General features: G+C 31.2%; 1 protein-coding gene across 1 annotated transcript in view; it reads right to left on the bottom strand.

The window, feature by feature from the left end:
- LOC127878531 (uncharacterized) overlaps positions 1–19843 on the bottom strand; it is an 88621-nt gene that overhangs the window by 19910 nt on the left and 48868 nt on the right. The gene's annotated exons all lie outside the window — the stretch shown is intronic.

The raw sequence follows: 19843 nt of genomic DNA, 5'->3' as shown, positions 1-19843 counted from the left end.
AAAAACGAAAAACTAATGAAGAAATACTAGTAGTAACAATGATCTTTATAGAAAAAATAAGAACGTCGTTTTAAATCAAAATAAACACGTAACATGTCATTGAACCGAATGCCCATAACATAATTAAAAAACAACGCATCACAAATAAAGGAACGTTTAAACGTAATGCGGGAGCTACATATCATTACAGAGACATAATTTAGAATGCCCACAACAAACGACAAAAACGAGATATTATAAATAAGGAACAACCAATCTTATCAAGCAAACCACACAATAAAAGATAAAATACACAAAACATCATAAAGGAACCAAACCGCATTACAAAGCGACGACTTGTTATAAGCGGTAAAGCACATATCAATATAAATATAGCAATTGTCATTATAAATAACGAAACCCCCCATAAAAACCCACAAGCCAAAGGTAAGAATGCCTAGAAAATAATGAACCAAACTCATTAAAAAAAAAGATACTACCAATCACGATCACGAAAACATACGTGATATTAGATTCGTTTTGGTCATAGCAAAGACGGCATATATTCGCATAAATCGCGAGTCTTTAACGATACGCAATTGACAAATCGATGTGAAAAAACACCTATAATAACTAACAGTTTACAAACTTACGAAATTACAAACCAAAATACTTGGAATATAACATTTAACCCATGTAAAGAAAGACAACGTCATAATAAATACGACTCGTAAAACATAGGCAAACACAAACTATAATAATAGTAATAATAATATTATTCTTATACGAAAATATAGAGAAAATATAACTTAAAAAGACAAATGATACAGAAAAACGAGCACGTCATATTAAAGAAACTGTTCACTATAATAAAATGACTCTTGATAATAGAGAAGCGCACAACATAAAAAAGTTTCTTATCAAAATACAACAACCATAAAACAGCAAAAACTTAACATATTATAAACAGTTGAAATGAGAAATCTAAGGCATCTCATAGTAATACCTACTTAATATTAGGAATTAATTTCGCTTTATGCGAAAATTAGGCGCTAATAAAAACAATATCTGTTATATTTTTATACTATATCCCTGAATGTTTGTTACGTTATGTTTGTCATCCGATTTCCACATGGTCGAGTTCTCATTACTCGGATGTGCACAACTGTGCAACCTATGGCGCATAATATTTATAGCCGGATAAATTTTCAAAATGTCATGTTTATTATTCTACTTTAAGTAAGCGCGAAAAGAATCACATAAATATGGAGTTGTTATCGTTCAGACGTGTAGGGAAATTGCTTTTCGTCATAAAATATCTTTATCCGCAATGATCACACGGAAATGAAGACCATTGCAATGTTAAACTTAAAGCTACTCATCATGGCATGATACACATTGAATAGTATGCTTTTTTATGCACACGCAAAAGATTGCCAGTACCATCGTATGTGTTGAACATAAAGAATGTCATATTAATAGATAATGAAGGTTAAATGACTTGTACAGACAACCACAAATGCTTGTTTTCATAAATTGGTAGAAAATTGTCCCGAAAATGAACCTCAGTCAAAAATTATCTAACTTTTTTCGGTCAGGTGTCGTAACTTTTTGTTGAACGGAGATAACAATGACACTCACAAGAACCGCAAAGCAAAATGATACATTTTGTATAAAAATGATTTTTTATTCTTTTATCGATGTTTATCCAGTAATGTATGAAATTCGCAAAATTTAATGTACGTTTAGAGAGCGATTAAGTTGGCTTAGTTTAGGAAGTAACCTACGGAAAATCAATTCTAATATGCGATCATTTAAGTTTATTCGAAATCATTTTTAATAATATAATGCATTCTATAATATTCCTATTCTTATATTCACGTACTGGGATAACACATAGTTTTACGCATTTGATTACTTATTTCTTTTGATAGTACTAGTTGTATGTTCTGATGTATTTGCAATTTTAACGACCATGTATTAAAACATTCAACATAGATCTCCGAAATTAACCAACTATATATATTTTCATCAATATTTTTGGACACAGAGGCATTTTCAATGTTAATAAAATTATTTTAAGATTTTACCATTGACTGATGCCATCGTACACAAATTGAAATTTCGTACCAGTTAGTAACATAATAAACATTCTGACTGAGTTTCATCAAGTATCAAAATGAAGTTTCCCAATCGGTAAAGATTTTATTTGATTTGACCAGGTGACCTATTATTCAATTCACTTTTCGCGACTTCAAACTTTGTACTTATATTGTTAAAATTAACATTTCAACAATGAAATGTCTTATAGAAACAATGATTAGTAAGGCATCTAGAGTTTAACGGATTTTTTTATAAGATTTGACACTGTCATCTAGTTTTTGACTCCATATAACACAAATTAAATTCGAACTTGGCAAAGGTATTTTCAATAGAATCATGCTGACCAAGTTTTCATTAGATTTAGCCATAAATGCGATCCTTTGGCCGATATTTGAACTTCAAAAGCCATTTTATTTAATGATGAATAATACTTAAACATATTTAAACTTATTTAAGAATTACTCAATTTTCACTAGTCTGACAGAACGATTTTAATTAATATGAGTGTGAATGGCAGGTAAAGTTCATCATAACAACACATCTCGAAAAAGTAATGTAATGTAATATTAGATACATTTAAGATACAGTCCCGATGATATTGATTAAACCCATCAAGCATTGAAGCTTATCTTCTCGATTTGTAGAATAGTTATAATCCGAAAATAGTCCGATATCGTGATTGAAAGTCGACAGTATAATTAAGTAACGATGGTATTGAAATAAAGAAGAAATCAATTAATAACTTTCATTAACTTGCTCAGAATTCTCGTAAATCGTATATATTCGACACTTCTACATATCACGGGGAAATTTGTAATTTATCCTTTCGAGTAACGTTAAAAGTCCGGAATAAATGGAGAAGAAAACAATTAATACCTATCGTTAATCATGTAAAAAACATTATTGCATAGTTCATGACATTTATACATTTTAAGGGGCAAATGTCAATGTACCCTTTCTTTTTGTGACCGTCGGGACATGTGTCGATTAATTGGTATTTCATTGACTTAATGTTGACCAAAGATAGCAATATGATTATGTCACTATATAAGAACTATGTAAGTTTGTATGTTTGTAATAATATGCGGTGGGGGCATAAAATATTGTGTTTTGTTTAAATAATGATGTGTGCATGTTAAAGTGTGCTAGATACTTTTGATATATACTATGATGTGTGATAGTATACGGGTACGTTTGCAATTAGTCAATTAACCTACAATAGTACATCTATTTGTTGTGTTTGACATCATATGGTGTGTGTTTTGATGTGATATTTAGTTGGTATTTGGTATCTTGTGTACTTGAAATGATATGATGCGACTTTCAAATGGTATGCATTGTCGGTAATAGGGTACGCTGTGGAAATGTGATGACGGTAAGTATTTTATATAAAACGAGACTCTATGTAACATATTTGTTATATGATTGTTCCCCGCCTCCTCCAACACAAATGAAAGAAAATAAATGTACAAATAAAAGTAAAACATTTTGAATTCAAGATTAATGTTTGAGTATACAACGTTGTGTATCATTTATGTCTTCCAAATGCTTTTAAGTGCATAATAGGATATGATGTATTTCACTGTATTCACGTTCAAATATACACGTGTGAATCCTGAAATGAATTTGAATTACAGTAAATAAATTCGTCTAGACCATACCATATTATCGTTGAGGTTTAAACGATTTGAATCAAACAATTTAGCAAAGGTATAAAGTATGATACAATTGCGTATCGAGCGTGCTATGTAATCCTTTTTAATTGCATTGCCACTGCTGTATACAGGAAACGCCATAAATTAGGAATTGACGCATACAACTTTGAAAAGTTACTTAGGTAAAAAATAAAAAAGATAAATGTTACAAATCAGATAATTAAATATAGAGAATATAATGTGAGTTTTGGATAAATATCAAATTCATCATGCGAGGCTTACAAACGAGGTAGCGCGAGGCATTTGATAAATAATTATCAAATATCGCATTGTTTACGATTTTGTTATTCCTTAGTTGACAAAAAAAGATTCTCCGTTTTTTTTTGAAATACCCAAATCTGATCTAAAATAGCGTTAGTATAAAGCTCAATTTGATATCGTTGTTATAGTATCGATTTTTATCTGGTAATAGATAAAATCAAACCTATTCCGTTTAAAGGTACACACCTCAATGACATCAATTCAATAGTTTTTAGGAAAATAGTTGAATAAGAAAAACGTATAATGGTCAATAACTACAACTAGGCTGTGCTCAAGGTATCTATCTTGCACAAACGTTTTCTTTAGAATGTATGCATTCTACGTTTTGTTATTTTATTTCGAAATAATCTAAAATGTTTATCTGATTCTGTGCAGGGAATTGCTAAGCTGTTGTGTAAATGATTAAAGCTCTACTGTATCAGTTTGATTTGATATATGTATATTAGAAGCATAACTTATTTGTGCAATACAAACATCTTAACAGCATTCTTATAAAATACCGTACTTTCTATCGCGTGTTTATTTAAAAAAAGATATATGTCATAAAACAGTGTGTGTACGCCATTAGGTGAAGTACACATATGCATTTAGCAAGGGAGAGGTAACCACCGAAACATTATGTGCGTTTGTAAATCGATTTTACTGTTGTGTGATCTTACTCTTTTGTCTTATGCACTTGAACAATTGCATTCGTCAGAAAACAAACACGCATGCCTTGTACGTTCATGTCAATGGCAAATTGTCTACCGTATACATGCAATTCAAGAAGCATTATCACGAGAGAAAGTGTGTTTACATCCGGTAGTATTTTCTTAAAGGTCGATGCCCCATCGCCTATACAGTAAAGAACAATAAATACAACACAGCATTTAACATACACACTTTGTCTGAGCATTTTTCCAACAAAATATTTTACGCACGATCAAAATGCCCACTGGTTATTGTCGAATGCAAGAAATAATCTTTTGTTGTTTTAAATACGCGAGTTTTTCAAAATGCAGTTTGTTCCATGGTTAATAAAATCAATTTGTGACATTTATTAAATAACATATTGTCTGGAAAATGCCAGAAACTGAATAAGTCAGCATGTTCTAGAATAAGTGCAACACGATGGATTACACTATTTATATAAAATACGTATATTGACGAGACACATTTTAAAACGAAGCGCCCCGTATTGGATTACGTGCGTACATTTTATATAACGCAATAAACAACAAGAATTATGCCATAAACATTGTCTTTACTTCAATTTAAGTATAATATGTTAATTATCTAGGGGTTTTGTATTAATTATAAACCGCTCTCAATCGAAAACATATGTATGTTTCACAATTAAGGATCGTGTAATAAGCCTTCTCTCTTGATGTCCCATATTGTTGTCACATTGTGGATATACCTGTATGAATCTATAGAGAATATTATGTGAGTTTTTGGATAAAGATCAAGTTTATCATGCGAGGCTTAGAACCTATGTAGCGCGAGGCTTGATCTTTATCGGAAACTCACATAATATTCTATTTATCTTATTATTTTCTCCCTTTGTCCATTAATAATTATAAAATATCGCATTGTTTGACGATTTTATCTTTCCGTAGTTGACAAAAAGATATTCTCCAATTTTTGGAAAAACCCAAATCTGATCTAAACATAGCGATAGTATAAAGATAAAGTTTATACGATCGTTCTTATACTATCGATTTTCATCTGGGAATAGGATAATTTATTCTATTAAAACTATGATTTTGATTTATATGATAGTTAAAGCTAATTAATATCTTCATCTTGATGCAGTAAGAAAATGTTATATGTATTCATATAAATTAAAGGAAGTATGGGCAAAATTGATAATCATTTGGTAGTCTGCTAAGAAACGGGTTCAGGTTTAATTGGTATATATACAGGCGATGAAATACAAACCTGCAATATAAACATTGTTCTCTGTTCATGCTTTAAAGCCTGTATCGTTGAAGAGTAGACAAACAGAAAATAATGAAAACAAAACAAAACTTGTGTAAAATGTTTCAAATGTTTCTTTCATTTTCTTTTGCAATCTTCACGACATTGCAAAAAAGATAACTATGGCGCAATTGCTTGACCGAACAGGATGCACTGCATAACCAAGCGAAGAGTACATTTTAAAATCATGAATCAGACAGTCGACAGCTTGCTATGTGCTAGTACTTCTAGTACTAACATTTCTGCAAATACTGCTACTTGTTTGTCCGCTATTGCTTTTATTTCTAAATTACACTAATAGTGATATGAAGCGTACGAAGGAGAAGTGAAAAATTAAAAAAAAGAGAAACATTTAACATTCAATATTTCCTGAGGGTCAGCCATTTCGTATCTGAAGTTGTCCGTTTTTTGCAAGATTTTGCCCACAATAAGCTATATATCCTATCTTATATGTTCGGAATTGTAGCACCAAATGTCGAATGATATTGACGTAACCACACTTGCCTTAGGCGAAACGTATAAACTGGAGGAAATCAATCGAAGCTGATTTCAAAAATGATAACATGACATGTTTGTGTAAGTATGTCGTGACTGAATAGACAGCTAATCTGTAATGAGGCACCGTTGGAACAATAAAACACGCAACACAAACGCAATCGTATATAAGTTGAGATAAAACATAATAAGAATATTAAGACTTTGTGTAAAATATAATTCAAATTTAAGCAGTTAAACAAATCAGTTTTTATGCGTTTGTTGAATGCATAGATTCAACACTCATGGTCGTATTTATTCTTATGACGCCCTAGTAGAAGATAAATGTGTTTTCCTTAGTGACGGAGAGGTTAAGGTTTGAAATTTTTAATACCGTTTACTACATTAAAAAAAAGAACTGTGTAAAATATAATGTTTTTTTTAAACTAGTCAATATGTTTAGGTTTGTAACTGTCAGTGGATGTATAACTGCAATATATACTTCTGCCTAGAAATAAAAGAAACCTGATTGGACTGCACCACAAAGTATGATTTAATACTATTGTACATGTTGTTTGCAGATGATGCAATGATTTGTTACGAAATACCACAAGGATTGCAAACATCTTTAGATAATCTATACGAATATTGTGATGAATGGAAGCTGAAAGGAAATGTACAAAAAAATGTCATATATAAAAATGGTGGAAATAATTCACAGAATGTGCAAATTATGAATAATGATTAGGAAATAGAAATGGTCCAATCATGTTACTATCTTGCCAATGTACTATCTAGTGGTGGTTCATTTATACAAAATACTGAAACGTTATCAGATATAGGCTTAAAGGCTAAGAGGTTGTTTTTTCAATCACCAAAGACATGCATGTTCCTGTTAAATAATGTTGAATCTGTTTGATGTGTATGTAACTTCAATACTGTGTTATGCGTGTGAGGTTTGGGTTTTTTCAAATGATGAGGATATTGAAAGAGTTTAAAGAAGATTTTTAAAACGAATATTTTGTGTCAAAATGAGTACTGCTAACTATACTATAAATATGTGAATAGTATTTTAATTATCGTTAGCAGGCTTTATTTACAAAAATGAAACAGTGTTGCGAATGTTAGGGGAAGATTGAGAGTAAAAATAAATTTAAATTTAGTTTTGCGGGTGTCTACATATCTATTTATATTAGCTAGCTACATTTCGTAAATAATAAGGGATTTAGATCCAACGGTATAAGGTATTATAGATTTATTATATTCTGGATTTAGATTTGTGGTTTATTTTTTAACACGCAAGTTAAAAACAATGCGCCGCACAAAAGATATTTACCACCCGCTCATTTGTAAAATTTATTGATCAAGACCAGCCAGATTCAATGTGTGCAGATTGAGTTCAATTATTTTAAAGTATCTGTTTCACATTAAGAGCAATTGTCAAATACATATTCTGGGTTATCTACTTGATCCTATAAACGAGAAGTTTTTTCCGGGCATTGAAACTGTTGGCAGGTTGTTCGATTAGCAAACATCAAAATACAAAGCCATGAGTAATTAAGAAAATGTTTTAATCAAAACAAGTTTACACGTCGACAGTTAATTGTTTTATTAAGAATTTGAGACAGCGTTTTATGGTCTCGTTTTTCATGTACAGTGTATTTTTGAGTGCTAGAAACTTATTTAAACGACTATTTTAGTTTTTAATATGCTTTAAATTAAGGGAATATTTGTTTTATCGATATGGTTTCCGTTGAAAAAACAACAACATATAAACCGCATAAAGTTTAAGCAACTGAATGGCATAAATCTGCAAATCATTTAGTTAATCAATAACAATAGCAAAAATCCCAACTTAGTCCATTGTCTGTCCATTGTACTCAGGGCGGATCTACTTGTTTGCTTATTTGTACGAACGTAAAGCCGTGTAATTACATTACACGTAGCCATTTTATAACTGAACTGCAGTAAACAAGCAATATACAGACCTGCTTCAATTATGTCACAAAGTCTTAAATTATTTCAATGCCCTTCATCTCTTTCCAAATATTATTAGCACTTTATGAGTTCACTATAGAGCCTTCCAATATCGCCTAAATGTGATCTTAAACGTTACAATATCTGGTGTGAACACACATAATTAGATGTACTAATAAGGTCCTTACATGTTTCACTGTTGTGTTGAACCTCTGTAGCTGACACAAACTTATTCTACAGACGTTTGATAATGATAGATTATCCCTTTTTGACTGTAATGTCGCCCCATTGGTGTAACAAGGAACCATGTGCCTTCTAGTTGCAAGGACACATGGTGCCCTTTTGCAACAATTGGGCGATATGATAGCGAATTTCTCGCCGTTTTTTACCGTTCCATCGAATATCTAATACACGTGTCCCTATATATTATGGTTAATAAATCATATAACAGCTATTTGTATAATTATTAAAATAGTATTTTAGTATAAACTGAATAGTAGAACATAACTTTTAATGATAAGGTCCAATACAATTCTAGCAAGTAATTAATCCCTCGCCTTTTCCTCTCCACCCAGGTGTATAAATGGGTACCTGTGGGGGAAATAAGTCAATGTGCCGTGACAACCTTCGGCGCTATAGGTAAACGGACGACTTAAATTCCAGTGATCGGGGGGTTAATTTCGAAGTCGGCTGAAGATGCATACGTTATCGAAGCAGACTATAAACCGCACTGTTAACCTTTACAATTCTGGTGTTACGTAAATTACCGCCGAACTATTCCACATATATGACGTTTGACATACCAATTAACGCTTACCAGCTCCAGTTGTTATTGTAACAAAAAAGTACAATTTAGAAAGAGCTTCTTTTAATATTTATAGTATATTTTTGCTGCAACGAAACAACTTTCTTTTGAAATGCCTATTACAAATAGAAGGTGCAGATACAAATATCAATCTTATTTTGAACGTTCATTGGGTGAATTGTTTTATGAAAATATAAGCACAAAACAGCACAAACACCTATAAGAATAAACTGGGGCCACCGCTTTGAAACGGTAAATGCAAAGCATTGGGAGTTTCAACCGGTTTAAGAGCGCTCAACCTCACACTTGGCCCAGCAATATTCATGATACATTTAAAAGTAAATAAAATGTAACCTCATAGCATTGCAATTCAAAATAAACAATAATAAAAGGGAATTAAAACGCATTTAATTTAATTACCATTTAATTACTCAATAGTAGGGAAGAGACCAGAGCAACAGAGTTACAACTTTTTAAGGAACGATGAAATGAAACTACGAACAAGTGTCAACTACATTCTTTCTTTTTAGAAAAAGATTTGAGAATATAGCATCATTAAGTTAATACTTCAGAGGATCATCGCGCAAATACTGGAAGAATCAGCAATAATGCGTGTAACAGATCCATATTACATAGCTTGGTTGTTTATGTGACTGCTAAAAATAATAATAAATCAAACAAGAAACGCCTGTCAGAGAGAAAATATAATAAAATTGAACGCTATACACCGTATGACCTATGCATGTAGATCAAAACAGTGATAGTGCGTCGTATGAAGCAATATAGAAGCGATGACGTCAAAAAAAAACAATAAACGTATAAAATGGTAATTCCATTAATGATTCCACATTTTAAGAGAAGAAAGATATAGTGAATAGAAAACCAACACGCACGTGTTTTTTAATATGTTCACATCATATCCTTTTGATAAAAATGAGTGAATTAAATTGAAATGTGTGATATAAAATTTTCTTTAAGATATTTAAATTTGCGAACACGCTTCAAAACATCTCCATAAAATGAAGGGAAATTCCATCAGTTAAATGCTATTTTAAAGAAAAATTATATTTTGTAATTAAATCACCATACTTTGATTGAAATTTAGCGAATTTACTTCTTAGTTTATGAAACAAAAACCCCGTTTTAGCAATTTCTTCGTTAATATACCATTACGATCATTACAATCGTTAATACATGAACATGCTCTGGCATAACGTAACAACTGCGAAATGTAAATACCATAGGATGGATCTTTACGGATGTTGCCATCTAGGAACGGAAAATCCTCAATTTCAAAGTTTAAGTCGTATAAACTAGTTTATATTATCATATTAGTATTAATAGTAAGATGTAAGTCTAAATACGCAGCGTCTGTATTGGAATGACACGATCTATTTAAGACTAGTTCGTTCGGGTAGATTTTGTGAATATATTGTTCAAAGAATGGGTATGTCATCAATGTACCTACTAGTAAGGTTAAAACATAAAATCAATTCTAGTTGTTTAGTTTTAGATAATTCCAACATAAAATCGCTTTCACAACAATATAAAAAAAGATATAAGTGGCGCTATAAGTGGCGCACAATTAGTACCCATAGGGACGCCGATAATTTGTTTAAATATTTTACCATTAAATTCAACGAACAAGTGTTCCAGAAGAAAAGTAAGTGCTGCACAAAAGTCAAGACAAGTCCAAATGATGAAATTATCTAATATCTGATTAGTAGAAAAAGCTGTTTTATTGTTTAAAGCGAGATATGAACACTTCTTTCTAGTGTTTTCAATTAAAGAAACAATTGTGGATTTTATTAAAGTGTTAGGAAGCGTTGTATATAGTGTAGAACAATTATAAGTGCTTACTTGTGACACCTTATATTTTGTCTTTTCAATTTTATCAATTACTTCTAGGGAGTTTTTTATTGACAAAAATAGGTTTATAATACTATTTGCATAAACTTTATTGCATTATTTAGCAATATGATATATAATAGCACTCAATGCAGATGTGAGATACACTGATAATTGATTGGTGGTACAAGACACTGAACTAGCGATACAACGACTTTTATATGGCGTTTTATGTAATTTAGGTATCCAGTAAAGTGATGGCAATTTCTTGTCAGTAATATTAAGTATTACATTTATTTTTTTTGCATTCGGCAATATGGTAGGCAATAATTTCATTAGGTTGCTTATTGTAATCACAAAATGATGTAGTTTGTGAAAGTTCTTGTGAAATAGTTTGAAAATAAAACACTCGTCATATTAGTATAACATTTTAGCAGCCTTATCTGCAGGAACTATGACGAATTTAGATTTTAAGTTTTCGAGAAATTTACAGAGATTTTGTTTATTAAATTTAGGTGAATGTGGTAAGGCCAAAGGATTTGTATTATAAAAATGTATCTTATTCATGGCAATATTTACTACATTTGTTTTCCATTCATTGAGTGCATCAATGTCAGCATTTTTCTTCCTGCACCATTTAGAAAAATATTCGTGTAAAGATGTTTCGATTTTCTTAATACAGTCATCAAAATCACCAGGAATAGGCTGTCTATACTATGGGCCTAGTAGTAAATTTCTTAGGTTTTTATTTTGAATGAAATTAAGGTCCCCAGTAATAACATGTCCAACTTGACCATATATATTTTTGAACTAGAACAGTCGCATGATGTAGGACAATTTCTTATTACATTAATATCTGTAGAAATAGAATTACAATTAAAAACGATACTTCTAACAGGTTTACTATATTTGCAGCAAATAAGTGGTAATTCAGTAATTCGGAAATAAGGGGGTATCAACCGACGCACATTTTTATCATTGAATATTTTTTGGAAGGTCAATTGAATCAAGACCTTTGTTACAAAACTCTATTTCGATACGATTTCTAGTTTTGTTATGTGCACTTTCAATAAAAGATTTAAGATAATAGTCAGTGAAAGATTCAATTTTACAAGCACATTCATACAGTGGGTAAGATGAAAGAAAAATAAGTTTACATTCCTTATCAATATGCGCCAAAGAAGAAACAGAAAGAGAGCAAAGTGCACTAGTAATTTATGTTTACCCCCATTTTGTAATAGTGTGTAGCAGTCTTTTAAAGAAAGCAGTCAGTTAAATTTACGCCTTATGTTACCATTTTTCCTTATGCCGTGTGAACGTTTATTTCTTAGACGTTTACTGAAAAGGGAAAATGAATTAATCAATTTATTTTTAGAAATAGTTCCAACATTTAATATATTATCATTTAATCCAAGTGGGTAAGCTGTTTGTAATCGTTTAATCCATTCTAATTCCGACATTCAACTTGCTTTTATTTGGCACTGATGTGAAGTACTATTAGAAAAATACGTTGCTCCACAGGCTGAATAGAAATATTGGTTACGCTATGACCCGTTTTATTAAAGTGCTGGTAAATAAAGTTGTAATTTTTATTGTTATTTTTAATTTTATAAAAATGTTCCATAAAACGTGTTTTAAGTGATCTACCAGTCTACCCAACGTATTGCTCACCACAACAGGATAAATTTCAAGTAATGACATACACAACATGCAAAGAATTTCATGAGACATCGGATTTAATGTTGACTGAAAATTTGCGGTTATTAACAGATGAAAGAATAAAAGAGGACCTATTTAAAAACTTGCAACATAAGCCTATGGCGCTGTTATTATAAAGATTCATTTTCAACATATTGCTGATGTGATTATTTTGTGTACATAGATCTTGCAAAAACGATACTTCAGCAAAGATTGATATGCATATCTATTGAAACAAGCGTTTTTGTAATTGTGGTTGAGCCGCAGTTGCAATTAGTTCTACGCGTATTTGGTACTATTAAATAGAAATAACTTACTTGATTACACATGCTTCGATGGATATATTTCTGTAACATGTTCAAGGCTTTCGTATAAATGACATTTATAAATGCATTTATAATACCGTAAACTTTGGGAATCATAGAATAACTTATACTTATTTCTGACACATTGCATTACCAAACAAAAACAATCTCACTTCCATAATAAACGACAAGACAAACGTTTACGTAAGCCATTTCTATTTCAAAAAACAATTTCCAGTAGTCTGCACGGATCGAGCCTTCACAATATAAAAAACGCCAAAACATTTTTCTAGCTCACCATCTATACCCGGCTAACATTGTATTTCGTAGTATTACATCGGAACTGGCCTAAAATGAAAGTATAGCGGATGGTTAAAGTAATGTCATTGATAATGTTTCTGGACTTATAATATTGGTATGCTTAAAACATTAATCCTTCGCCATCGCCTTAATATTGATAAGTCTATGGTTGTTATTATGGAAGTCAGATAAACATCTATCAAAATGCTGTAGAGCCGAATTATAAAGTTAAACATAATATACAGTAAACGATGGGTGTTACCACGGTAGGTTTATACAGTCTTGCTTAACAAAACGCTTTTTTTCAACGGATATGTAACAACAGTTATATTGATATAATTGCAGGGTCACATAATGAAACTGTTTGATGCCTGTTTAATGTTACTTTCGAGAGAAGCAAGCCTTTTAAGAAATTAATTTTTCTTTCTTATCTCATTGACCTGCCATGATAATCTACAGCCTTCAATAATCATCCTCCGTATAATTATATAAAAAATCAAACGATTCATATAAAGTAATACAAATAACATCAAATATGTATTAAATGCGTTTGAGCATATGCTCACGTCGGTTATAAATTGAACAAACATAATAATTGTGTTTGTTTTATATGTACTGGAGATAATATACATGTTTACATATACGTATATTTCTTTGAGTATACTTCGTCCGTAGATTTAAGCAGAGACCTTGGTAACAAATAGATGTATTGCTCCCACACGCGTTGGTTTGCATCACTTAAAATCATTCACTTGATCCAATCGCCTGTCTGAATTACAGGTATATTGTCAATGAACTGCAGAACCTTGTGGAAACTACAAGGTAAGCGGTATCGCACACTTTCCAGGTACGGTCGAACTATAAAACAAGTATGTTAACGAAATACAATAAGAAGTGTATTTGCATTGAGGTGTTGTTCGTCATAACGTTTGTTTTGTGTTTTATGCGTTTTGATTTTTTAGTCATAATTTAAACTAGTGACTTTTTTTAAACAGACGTGTGTTTTATGTACATATAATATAATATTACAATAGCACACATATGAAAAAAGCAATATTCATAAGTTCAGTATGTATTTAGAAATAATTAAAACACTACCATGACGTGTTAGTTTATTAAATATCAAGAGATGCAAACAATAATTCGATTAATAAGCGTACATAACCACAAAATATTTCTTGATTACATATTTATCCTTAAAATAGTGTTTCTTATATTTCAGTTTCATAAAGTCGATGTGATATGAGCCACTGCATGATCAGTTGGATTATTCGATACATCAAGTATACATGTTTCGAATCGATGTTTTTGATTTTATGCTAATTTAAAATAAGAAATAAAATATATCTAAAGATTGTGCACAATAAATACTTTTGACAAGCACAAACAACAGCAGGCGTGTTTCAAATGTAAATTTTACTATTCCGGGTCCCATTAAGGGTGTGCAAATGTTTCGATTATAATACTGCAAGCTACCCTAGACAGTTTTTAATTGTTAAGTTGGAATTTCCTACGTTTTCAAAATAATTGCAGTCATATCATAGCGTTAAATTAATCAACCAACACTTTTGTATGTTAACTGGTTTACTCAGAACATCATTCAAGTACAGATAACGGGGAGTTTGGTCGTAGAGAGGTTTCCTTGTACATTACAAACAATCCGATAGGCATCGCTTGCATTCTTCATGTTGCGTAAGTATCTTTTAGAAATATAATAACGTATCGTTATAAATAGCACGAGCGCTCCTTTATTGAATGGCCGTGACTTAAGTGCTACAGGTACGTGAAGTTAATGAAGTCCTTTGTTTTCTTTTTGATTAAAGATAGTGTAGAGAGGCTGTTTCAACATACCAATTATACCAATTAGAAAGGCCGTGGCTTTTCCCCAAGTTATCGGCTTTTCATGTATGAGATAATTGCTAATTGACTGAGATCTTGACACGTAGCTATGATATTGTTTTGTTGTTTTTGGTATGAGATATGAGTCGATTACGCGTATACAAATACGTGAACTAAACTCAGAGATAGAGGCAATATACAAGAAAAGATTTGAGGAATTGCGATGGACAATTAATTGCGTGAACAATTAAATAAAGAAAAACACATGCAATTACATTGCAATTAAAAGGCCTTAATATACTTGCAATGCGTTCTCAGTAAGCATCGCTTATACGACAAGTGCTATACAAGTAATTAAGTTAATAAATAAACCATTAACAATGCTTTCTTTTAAATAAGGTCGTATTGCAACATTCATCATCAATAATTAAGCTGTATACGCGTACTCAATTAAATTGTTATACGCTTCTTTGTTGAGTTTAAAACAAACATATCTATAAAAAACGTTTTCACTAGTTTGCATGCGATTTTGAAGTTGTACATATATAAATATGTTGAAGAATATACAAACAAATGGGAAAACCAATGCTTTAAAAAAATACCCTTTAAACAAAATATTTCATCAGCAGTAAAACACGTGGGAAGGCAATACTGGCATAACAATTATTTCTGATTTGTTAATTTTATTTTTTGGTCAGTTTGTAGTCTATGCCAATATACTCAAATAAGTGAATGGGAGGTTGTTAAAGGTTTAAATGAATGACGAAAAAATCAACTGCCGAATGCTCCCTAAAATGAAATGAGTACAGATTATTTATGTGAATCGTTATGTTTTTAAATAGTTAGTTTGACCAGTTATACTTGTGCACATGATTATTGACATTCCATTTAAGCAATTTCATACTAAATTAAATGCAAAACAGTTTTTTCACGGGCACATCTTTATAATACTACGTGCATATAACATGGAATGCAATAATGCAGTGTATGACATTTACATGATATTCAAAATAATATCACTTCGGATGGCTGGTACATTCTTAACGAGTGCAGAGAATACATTGATATCAGGCGAACGGTCATTTCAAGGCGTTGTCCTTGCAAAATGAGGATATTACTTTAGTAGTGTTTAATTGCACGGATGCGAATACAGTACTGACATAATGATTTGTATCACCAATGTTATGTCAAAATGAACCTTCGCTAAAACCAACTGAAATGCAAAAATTAATAAAATGATTTGGGTGTAATTTCACTTTCATGAACAAGTTTTATTCTAGTTCAAACTAGAAAGCGCATGGATTAAAACAACTTGTTCCAACTGATACTCTCTCTATATTTATCCTTGTAGTAAGCTTCAGTGACAGGTATACAAATTAACAACCTGCTGTTCCTAAGGTGATTGATGTATATGTTTCATGATCGAATGACAGTACATACATTACTGTCATAGGGGTGCAAACTTAATAAGACACACGATAATAAATCATGTGGATTGGACAACATATTACATGCATTCTACCAAATTCACATAAAGCACTGTATTAAATTGCTACAAACTGGACCTTGTTGTTGAGACGGGTAAGGAGAATCGCATAAAGTTTTCCAAAGCAGACATGTCGTTGATGATAAAAATGTATTTCACTTGTGTTTATTAGAGACATGGTCATATTAAGTGTTTTTCAAAAACACGAGTACATAAGTAATAATTATGTTGTTCGGAAATTGTAAAGATTCAAACTATATAATTGTTGATTTGTATATTTGACTTTCCTATGTTCTATGTATTCGTGTGATGTTTTAAGTATTACAAGATAAATGCTCGTAATTAAATTCGTATATACCAACAGCAAGCAATTTACAAATACGACCGCCGCCAGTATCGCAGGTTCATTTTAATTGATTAATTATTGTGCAGATTGAATGTTCCTTTGCGATGACAGCCACGAGTCTTACGCCCAACCGAATCCATTGGATATCAATTAAGCCCTATGTATTCCCCGAGCTTGTGACAAACATTATGCAGAGCTGTTCCTTTGCTTCTTTCCATTATTGTTTTGCTTTTGTTTGATATTGATGTTAATAATAACGAATTCTTCTACAACCACTGCAGTGTAAACAAGTTTTAAAATTAATCCGTTCATTTTTTAAGACTGGAAGTCTATAATTAACAATCCATACTGTCAACTATAGTTCAAATTTATTACACATTTCAAAAGAATGTCCTACTGATATTTTATTGGGCAATATTGTCCCGATTAATTTTTTTTTTATCACTTAGCATTTGTTCATAATTTCATCAAAAAATATTTCATCATAATATTTGGACTAATCTACCGAAATCAATGTTATATATCTATATATTTTATCGTGATTCGTGAATTATTCTCTGTAAATACATTAAGCTCTTTAAAATTTGGGGATACAAGCAATATATCTTTTTCGTAGACTATATTTCGTTTTGTAAATTGAACACTTATTTCAATGTTATTTATTTTTGGTGGTGTATTCCGAGTCAAAAACACGATGCGATGCAAGAAAATATGTTAAGGTCAATGTACTTAAATGTGATTTGGCCATCAGAACGAGGCGAATGCTGATGCAATGATACCAGTAATATATTCAGACTTCAAGAAATTCAAGGAAATGAACAGAAACCATTTAAATGATGGGTCTGTAGTGTCAAGAATATAGGCTCTATCGCGAAGAACAATCTATGTATTCCCTTTCAATTTATACCGATTGTATTAGAATCAATAAGAAGTTCTGATTACGTATATAAAAGCACATATAAAAACTATTAATATGTAGCACTATTTAATATAAAACAGGCTCGAAAATAATCTTAATACATTTCGGAAAAAAAAACACAAAATAATTTTGAACTTAATGACAATATTTTTGCATTTCTCTTATTGTGGCATTTTGTTAAATGATTAATCTCTTTTAGTAATCGCTTGGCCACATAGCTTTTGCAGAATGGTACTTTATACATATAATAATGATCTAGAAAGTGCAACGTAGTTTGCATTATTACAATATCTATGAATCTTAAATAAGTTCTATAAAGAGTGTACTTGATTTTTAACGTAACAACTGTTAAGAACATTTTATGGAGTAAAATCGACATCATCAAAATGAACAAGGTATTTTAATATGTACTACGTCATTTCAAAATGTCATAGGATTTGCGTTAACTGCAAGCATTCAGTCAATTGATTTATATAACATATTGCAAAACGAACCATGAAATACGAACATATATATTAGTATTATTTGACATAAACGTCAATAGGCGAGCGAGGGATGGATGAAGGGAGGGATTTATTTATTAATAATAATATCCATTAAAAAAATAGCGCGATTAAATCTATTTATAATGTAAGAAGTCGTAAAATAAGAGTACTTCTTAAGTACAAAATTAGTCATTCATATGTTTTATGTTTTGAACATGATGCTTTTAAGTCTTATGACGAACCATGATTCCAAGAAATGAAACGGTGAGCTAGTAATATGTTTCCGAATTTGACAAATTTTACCTTTTCACCTTTGTGTTATCATTTATCTAGAAACTGTAAAACCATTTATAAGTTAACTGACAGCTGGAACTAACAGTAGATATGAATGCCATAACTGACAAGGATGGGCACGGGCCTTTTCGTGTTATAAGCGTGATTTATGTTTACGAAACATAGTATCTAAGAGTGTATTTATGTATATAAATCTGGCTGCATATATGACATGGTATTTAAAGCAACGCTTGAGTATTATATCTATCGTGCTTATCGTTTTTGGATTTGTTTAATCCTTAGTCAATCATATGTACATTTTGATTGCATTATCTGTTTTGTTAATTAGTTTCTAACAGCTTTGGGAGCGAAATGTTAATGAATTTTTATAACATATTGAATTCGCTTTAAATATGCTCTATTGTGTACGCATCGAAGCATTATAATGCGCAAAACTACATCATTCGGATTATACATAAATACCTAGAAATATGGAATACTTCTTCTTCGTATATACACGTAAAGAAAGTTGTGCACATTATTGTCGCAAACTCTCATAACTGAAAACCGTTCTCAATTATGAATGCAAGTATTCAGCAGGCGGAGTATACTCATGGTTCTCATATTGAATATATTATTGTCGACTATAGTTGCCATCCGAAAACAACTTAAAAGCTTAATCTGATTTTCCGTACAACGCATTGGATACACAAGTTTGTATTTAACATAAATGTTTGCACCCATTGTCTGTTACCTTATAATACGTTCAATACCAAGTATTTAAACAAGAGACTTCTAGCAAGTGTGTCGGCGCTTTTGTTTTATATCCGACGTGTTTAAAAGATTTACCGTCGGGACTTATTTTACCCTACCCTCTTTTTATACTTTTATTTGTTTGTGGACACAATACAATTATAATTTGTAAATTGTTAAAAATGATAGCTAAACTATACTGAATTATTTTAATTTCAGTGCTTAATAAATATTATCATCTTTCCCGGTTGTAGTGATCTTTCCGGTTATGCAACTCAAAAAAGTTGTGCACGATACCATGCAAAAGCATAGTAACAA

This window comes from Dreissena polymorpha, chromosome 4 (genome assembly GCF_020536995.1).
Source record: "Dreissena polymorpha isolate Duluth1 chromosome 4, UMN_Dpol_1.0, whole genome shotgun sequence".
Lineage (NCBI taxonomy): Eukaryota > Metazoa > Mollusca > Bivalvia > Myida > Dreissenidae > Dreissena > Dreissena polymorpha.
This window is presented reverse-complemented; position numbering and strand designations above follow the sequence as displayed.